We start from the raw sequence: 8,221 nt of genomic DNA on the forward strand, positions 1-8,221 counted from the left end.
TCTGACCAAATGGAATAAAACTAAAAATCTACAAGAATTTTTTTTTTTTTTAGTACTAAGGATCAAATCTAGGACCTTGCACATGCTAGGCAAGTACTCTACCACCAAGCTACATCGCAGCTCCAAGAGTAACTTTAAAAATTATAAAAATCTATGGAAATAAACCACATATTCTTGAAGTACCATTGGATCAATGAAGAAATCAAAAGGGAAATTTAAAAATTACTTAGAAAACAAATAATAAAGATCAGAGTAGAAATAAATAAAACAGAGTCTAAAAACTGTATAAAAGATCTATAAAATGAAAAGTCGATTTTTTAACAGGATGATCAATTTTTATTGATTGATAAACAGCTAGTAGAATGCCTTTACAAAACATGTTTTTCCAATATATTTATGTTACAATACACACATTTCTTTATGAAAGTATTTGTTAAGCCATTTAAGAATAATTGGGCAATAATTACTTAGTCTTTGTAAATTCTCCATTGCATAATTTTTCATTTTTACAACCATTTTCTGCAGGGCTGTTGCATTTTTCTTCTGCCATCTTCTTCACATAACTAAGTGGTCCTTTCCCCTCAAAGGAGGAAGGATTTTTGAATGAACCTCCAATTCTATCCCAAAGTGTGAAGTACTGTCCGTAGTTATAGTCAAAGAACATGGGGTGGTCTGTATGATGTGCTGAGCCATTAATAAATGGCTTTAAAATCTGGGGGACACGAAAATCACCATCATGAATGGAAATAGTCCAGATATTAACCAAGAGGTACAAACCTAAGTAAACCACTTTGTGTAACAGAAAGATAAAAGGGTATATATGATAAGGTAGACTCTGAAGGAAGCCATCCACTGGGTGAAAAGCATGACTTGCAAATGGAATGGAAATCTTCCAAATGTGATGAGGTTTATATTTGTGCTTGTATACAAGTCTATGATGAAGGCCTCTGTGAATCCAGTAGATCAGCATATCAATTAAAAAAAAGGAAGGAGATGACACTGACAATGAGGTGAAACCAACCACTTGGAAACTCTCCTATGTTGTCAAATAATTTGCTGTAACCTCTCAACTCTAGCAGGAACAATGCAATAGTGGGGATACTTATCCAGGGTAATGACTGGACAGTGAACTTAATCTCTCGATACACTTGATTCTTTAAAAACTGTGGATGTTTCATTAATGAATGATCATACACAAAATAATAGCTCAATGTGGCACAAAGAAATAAAGGATATAAATGCCAAGATTTGTTACAATCAGGAGACTAATAGTTTGTCGGAAAATGTCACCCTCTGGCCATGTGGCTAGATATACGTATGGTGTAAAAAAAATAATAATCTGTGGCACTGAGAACAAGGTCCATCTTAGCCCCAACAAGCAAAAGAGTGCACTAAGACACAATAGGAACCTCAGTCAGTTGTCATCAAATGAGTGCTGAACCTGGAGAGTCCACACTGCTCCAGCCGCAGCCGCTTCCAAGATGCCACCGCAGTCCAGTGTCGATAAGTGGACTATGCCGAGAGGAGAAAAGTTGATATTTTTTTTAAAAAATTTATAAAATCAATGATACGTTTGTCAAGCTAACCAAGAAAAACAAGAGAGAAGACCCAAATAAATAAATCAGAAATGAAAAAGGAGTTATTTCAACTGATATATAAATGATTCTTAGATCCAATAAGCCAACAAGTTGGAAAACCTAGAAGAAATGGACAAACTCTGGACACATATAACCTACCAGAGTTAAATCATGAAAACATGAATTCCTGAATAGACCAATAACAAACTAAGAAATTTAAGGAGCAATAAAAAGTCTCCCAACAAAGAAAAGCTCAGGACATAATGGTTTCACTGCTAAGTACAAATTATTTAAAGAATAACTAATGCCAGTTATTTTCAAACCATTCCAAAATATTATTACCCTATGCACATATATGATTTCATGACTGGTATGATTCTACATTACGTACAATGAGAAGAATAAGAAGTTATACTCCATTTATGTATGATGTATCAAAATGCATTCTGTCATGTATAACTATTTAGAACAAATAAAAAAATAAAAAAGAGAACTCTGCCAAATTCAATCTATGAAGCTATCATTATGCTGACCTCTAAAAAATAAAGATATAACAAAAAAGGAAGTTATAAACCAATATCCCAATGTACATAGATGTAAACATTCCCAACAAAATACTGCCAGGCTAAATCTAAAAGTATATCAAAATGCTGGGAGCCATTAGCCAAGTAGGTATGACAATTTCCTTGCCAGCGTACCCCATGTTGCTGACATGTTGCAGCGACATTGAATGTAGGTGACCTTGCTCAAGGACCAAGGCAGATTAGAGTGTTCCCGGTTTAAGATAATCCTGTTTAGGGCGTTCCCAGTTTAGGTTCCAGGTTTAAGGTTTAAGATTATTTCCTCCTGGGAATAGGGCGTATCCTGCTGCCTGAGTTCCCCTTGAGTTCTCACGGGATTCAGACAGTATATTTTGGAGATGGAAGCCCAGTGGAGGGTGAATTTGGGCAGAGAACGTGGATTTGGGCAGAGAATGTGGATTTGGGCAGAGAACGTGAATTTCCCCAGAACGTGATTGTAGACGGCTGGTGTGAGTTCGGGAATAAAGAGTTGCTGTTTGAATCTACAAGCTGTGTGGTGGCTCGTGATTGTGTGCCCAGCCAGACTGCGGCATTTGTGCCCAGCCTCAAAAGATTATATACTCTGTTCAAGTGAGATTTATCCCAGGGCTGCAAACATTTCAACATACACAAACCAATAAACATAATACAGTACATCAACCGATTGAAGACAAAAAACAGATGATCATCTCAATAAACACAGAAAAATCCTTCAATAAAATTCAACATCCCTTTATGATTTAAAAAAATCAACAAATTAATGGTTGCGTGCCCCTGAGTTCAATCCCTGTTACCCACAAAAAATTCCAATGGCATTCTTCACAGAATTTGAAAAAATGACCACAGAATTGATATGGAACAACAAATACCCAGAATACTCAAAGCAATCCCAAGGAAGTCAGGAGGAGAGGAGCAAAGCTGGAAGCAGCACAATACCTGACTTCAAAACATACTACAAAAATATAATAATCAAAACAGCAGAGTATAGCATAAAAGCACCTAAGACCAATAAAACAGAAGAGAAAAATCCAAAAATTAATCCACCTATTTACAGCCAGGGATTTTCAGCAAATGAACCAAGAATATATATCTGATAAAAGTTACTCTCTTCAACAAATTGTGCTAAGAAAACTGGATATATATACAAGAAGAATGAAACTAAACACCTGTCTCTCACCACATACAAAATTCAATTCAAAATCAATTTAGAACATAAATGTATGTTCCAAAACTGTGAAACTACTAGACGAAAACAGGCAGAACACTTTAGGACATTGGTGATTGGTAGATTTTTTTGGATAAATCCCAAAGGCACAGGCAAAAAAAAAAAAACCTAAACAAATGGGATTATATCAAACTAAGAAGCTTCTGCACAGCCAAGGAAAGAATAAACAGAGTTAAGATTCAATTTATTAGACTGGGAGAAAAATTTCACAAACTATTCAAGGTTTAATATTCAGAATATATAAGGAACTCAAAATAACAATAATAATAATAATAATAATAATAATAATAATAATAATAATAATAATCCAATAAAATGAGCAAATGATTTGAATAGACATTTCTCTAAAGACTTAAAATTGGCAAAAAAAATGTATATTAAAAAGTGCTCAAAATGTTTCAGATAATGATCTGAGAAAATCAATGAGTAATTATCTCACCCCAGTTAGATTGGCTATCATCAAACAAACAAAAAAATTAATAAATAAATTCTGGCAAGGATATGGAGAAACAGGAACTCTTATACATCATTAGTTGGAAAGTACATTAGTATAGCAATATGGAAAACAGTAGTCTCTCTCAAGATGGCGGCGAGGGGAGTGCATTGCCCCCGTGTGCTGCTTCACTGTGTGGGAGTATGACAAGTCAGGACGGCTAAAGGATATCTTGTTAGGAATTTCCAGCAATAGTGGGGAGCTCCGGAACCTGGAGGAAGGATTTCCATCGCACGAGGATCGGCTACGGGGACTCAAACGCGAGAGGTTTGTCGCACGGAGGGTAACACTGCTTATTCAGCAAATCGCCCCGCGGCTAGAGTCTGCAGCGCGCGCTGGGAAACGAGGAGATAGCGACGCAGGGATACAGCGCTGCAGTTTCTGCCAGCCGTGCAAGCACCGTACTCAGGGCTGAATTCTGGGTTCGAGATGGGGGAAGAAAGCGGTCCATCTCGGTTCTCCACACCAGTCAGACTACAGAGGAGGCCAGCAGCCACCATGTTGGAAAGCTGACGTCACCATACCTGTTTTCGACTGACCGCAGCTCATTCAGCCATAGAACAGGTAATTTCAGGCTGCAATTCGCTTGCGGCTTGCAGACAGATTGCTAGGGTTCAGTGCCTGGGTGCTTCTTAGAACCTGATCTTATCGGAGCGAACACCGAGTGCGGGGCGGCCGAGTTCCAGCTCCCGGTACCGTCCCGGAACCGCCCTGGCCCAGGGCCGCGGAGCCTGCGGAGGCTGCCTCTTGGACCCTGCTCCTATCAGAGCATACACCAAGCACTAAGCGGCCGAATTCCGGCTCCTGGAACTGAGCCCGCGGGGACTGCTTCTTGGAGCCTACACTTATAGGAGCTTACACCGAGCACGGAGCGGCCAAGTTCCGGCTCCCGGAACTTCCCTGGCCCGGGGCTAGGAGCCCGCGGAAACTGCTTCTCGGTCCGGGTCCTGCTGAGGGCCGGTCAGGACTCACCCGGTGCTTTGGTTGCCCGGCAAGGGGAACGAAATGCTGCCATTTGCATAGGATACAAACATGGCAGAGATCTCATGTCATCAGAAAGCGGCGGAGGAGAGAACTTCATCAATACCAGCGGTGACAGAAACAGTTGGTCTCCTGGTAGGGGGGGTGAGGCACAGACACCCAAGTCTCCTCAATTTGTCGTAGAGCCAGAGGGGAGGAGCCGGGCCGCCGCCAGCGCCCGGAGCAGGCCCAGCGGCTCGCCAGCGTGGTGACCGCGTGACCCCAATTGGAGAGGGGGCGGAGCGGAGCCGCCACCCGCACCCGCAAGGTGGGCAGACCCGTGACCCAGTGGTACATGGGCGTGGTAGGAGGGGCAGGGCAGAGCCGCCGTTCGTGCTTGCAAGGTAAACAGACCTGTGACAGCCTGGCGGGTCAGGCCCAGTGGCCTGCCAGTGTGGTACACACGTCACCCCAACTGGAGTAGGGGCAGAGCAGATCCTTCTCCCACGCCCGGATCAGGCCCTGCCGGTGTGGTGGTCACGTGACCCCAATTGGAGTGGGGGCGGAGCGGAACCGCCACCCGTGCCCGCAGGGTGAGCAGACCTGTGACCAACCTGCAGATCAGGCCCAGGGGTCCGCAGGCGTGGTAGGAGGGGCAGGGCAGATTCGCCGCCCGCGCCTCCAAGGTAGGCAGACCTGCAACAGACCGGCGGATCAGGCCCAGGAGCCTGCCGGCGTGGTACACACACCACCCTAATTGGAGTAGGGGCAGAGCAGAGTCGCCGCCCGTGCCAGGAACAGGCCCAGCGTCCTGTAGGCGGGGTAGTCACGACACCCCAATTGGAGTAGGGGAAGAGCAGAGCCTCCACCCGTGCCCGAAAGGTGGGCAGATCTGCGACCGACCAGCGGGACAGGCCCAGTGGCCTGCCGGTACGACAGACACATCACCCCATTTGGAGTAGGGGCAGAGTAGAGCCGCCGCCCGCGCCTGCAGGGTAGGCAAACCTGCAACCGACCGGCGGATCAGGCCCGGTGGCCTGCCGGCGGGGTACACTCGTCACCCCAATTGGAGTAGGGGCAGAACAGAGCCGCCGCCAGCGCCCAGAACAGGCCCAGTGACCTGCCGGCGTGGTAGCCACGACACCCCAATTGGAATAAGGAGAGAGCAGAGCCGCCGCCCGCGCCTGCAGGAAAGATACGCAAGCAGTATGAAAAGACAAGGAAAGAAAGGACCACAAGCAATGCAGGTCAACTCAACTTTAGAAGAGGTAACAGCTGCAGCAGATGGAATGTCAGATAAAGAATTCAGGATATACATGCTTCAGATGATCTGGAGTATCAAGGAAGACATTAAACAGCAAAATCAGACAATGAAAGATCACTTCGACAATGAATTACGCAAACAAATCCAGGAAGCAAAGGATCAACTATACAGGGAGATAGAGGTTATAAAAAACAAACAAACAGAAATCCTAGAAATGCAGGAAGCAATAAGCCAACTTAAAAACTCAATGGAGAATACTACCAGCAGAGTAGAACACTTAGAAGATAGAACATCAGACAATGAAGACAAAGTATTTCAACTTGAAAAGAACATAGACAGCTCAGCAAGACTGTTAAGAAACCATGAGCAGAACATCCAAGAAATATGGGATAACATTAAGAGACCAAACTTAAGAGTCATTGGGATACAGGAAGGTACAGAGCTCCAAACCAAAGGAATGAGCAGTCTATTCAATGAAATAATACGAGAAAACTTCCCAGACTTGAAGAATGAGACAGAATCCCAAATCCTAGAAGCCTACAGGACGCCGAATGTGCAAAATCATAAGAGATCCACACCTAGACACATTATAATGAAGATGCCCAACATACAGAATAAGGAGAGAATTTTAAAAGCTACAAGAGAAAGGAAGCAGATTACATTTAGGGGTAAGCCAATCAGGATAACAGCTGATCTTTCAACACAGACTCTGAAAGCTAGAAGATCCTGGAATAACATATTTCAAACACTGAAAGAAAATGGGTTCCAACCAAGAATTGTGTATCCAGCGAAATTAAGCTTCAGGATGGAGGATGAAATTAAAACCTTCCACGATAAACAAAAGTTTAAAGAATTCGCAGCTAGAAAACCATCTCTTCAAAACATCCTCGCCAAAGCATTACAGGAAGAGGAAATGGAAAATAACAATGAAAACCAACAGTGGGAGGTAGGACAGTAAAGGGGGGGGGGAATAATCAAAGAGGAAAACAAACCATGTTTAGTAACAGAAATAAACAAATATGGCTGGAAGAACAACCCATATCTCAATAATAACCCTAAATGTAAATGGCTTAAACTCACCAATTAAGAGACACAGGCTAGTAGAATGGATCACAAAACAAGACCCAACAATATGCTGCCTACAGGAGACGCATTTGATAGGAAAAGACATACATAGGCTGAAGGTGAAAGGTTGGGAAAAATCATATCACTCATATGGACTTCGGAAACAAGCAGGAGTGTCCATACTCATATCAAATAAAATAGATTTCAAGCCAAAGTTAATCAAAAGAGATAAAGAGGGACACTACATACTGCTTAAGGGAACCATACACCAACAAGACATAACAATCATAAATATTTATGCCCCAAACAATGGTGCAGCTATGTTCGTCAAACAAACTCTTCTCAAGTTCAAGAGTCTAATAGACCACCATACCATAATCATGGGAGACTTCAACACACCTCTCTCGCCACTGGACAGATCTTCCAAACAAAAGTTGAATAAGGAAACTATAGAACTCAATAACACTATTAATAACCTAGACCTAATTGACATATATAGAATATACCACCCAACATCAAGCAGTTACACTTTTTTCTCAGCAGCACATGGATCCTTCTCAAAAATAGATCATATATTATGTCACAGGGCAACTCTTAGACAATATAAAGGAGTAGAGATAATACCATGCATCTTATCTGATCATAATGGAATGAAACTGAAAATCAACGATAAAAGAAGGAAGGAAAAAGCATACATCACTTGGAGAATGAACAATAGGTTACTGAATGATCAATGGGTTATAGAAGACATCAAGAAGGAAATTAAAAAATTCTTAGAGATAAATGAAAACACAGACACAACATATCGGAATCTATGGGACACATTGAAAGCAGTTCTAAGAGGAAAATTCATTGTTTGGAGTTCATTCCTTAAAAAAAGAAAAAACCAACAAATAAATGATCTCATACTTCATCTCAAAATCCTAGAAAAAGAAGAGCAAAACAACAGCAAAAGAAGTAGAAGGCAAGAAATAATTAAAATCAGAGCGGAAATTAATGAAATCGAAACAAAAGAAACAATTGAAAAAATTGACAAAACTAAAAGTTGGTTCTTTGAAAAAATAAACAAAATCGACA

At 42.0% G+C, this 8,221-nt stretch overlaps 1 pseudogene; it reads right to left on the bottom strand.

Moving 5' to 3' along the window:
- Positions 1–463: 463 nt before the first annotated feature.
- On the bottom strand, positions 464–1,364 carry LOC114096253 (lathosterol oxidase pseudogene; annotated as a pseudogene).
- Between the last annotated feature and the right edge of the window lie 6,857 nt (positions 1,365–8,221).

This window comes from Marmota flaviventris, chromosome 7, assembly GCF_047511675.1.
Source record: "Marmota flaviventris isolate mMarFla1 chromosome 7, mMarFla1.hap1, whole genome shotgun sequence".
NCBI lineage: Eukaryota > Metazoa > Chordata > Mammalia > Rodentia > Sciuridae > Marmota > Marmota flaviventris.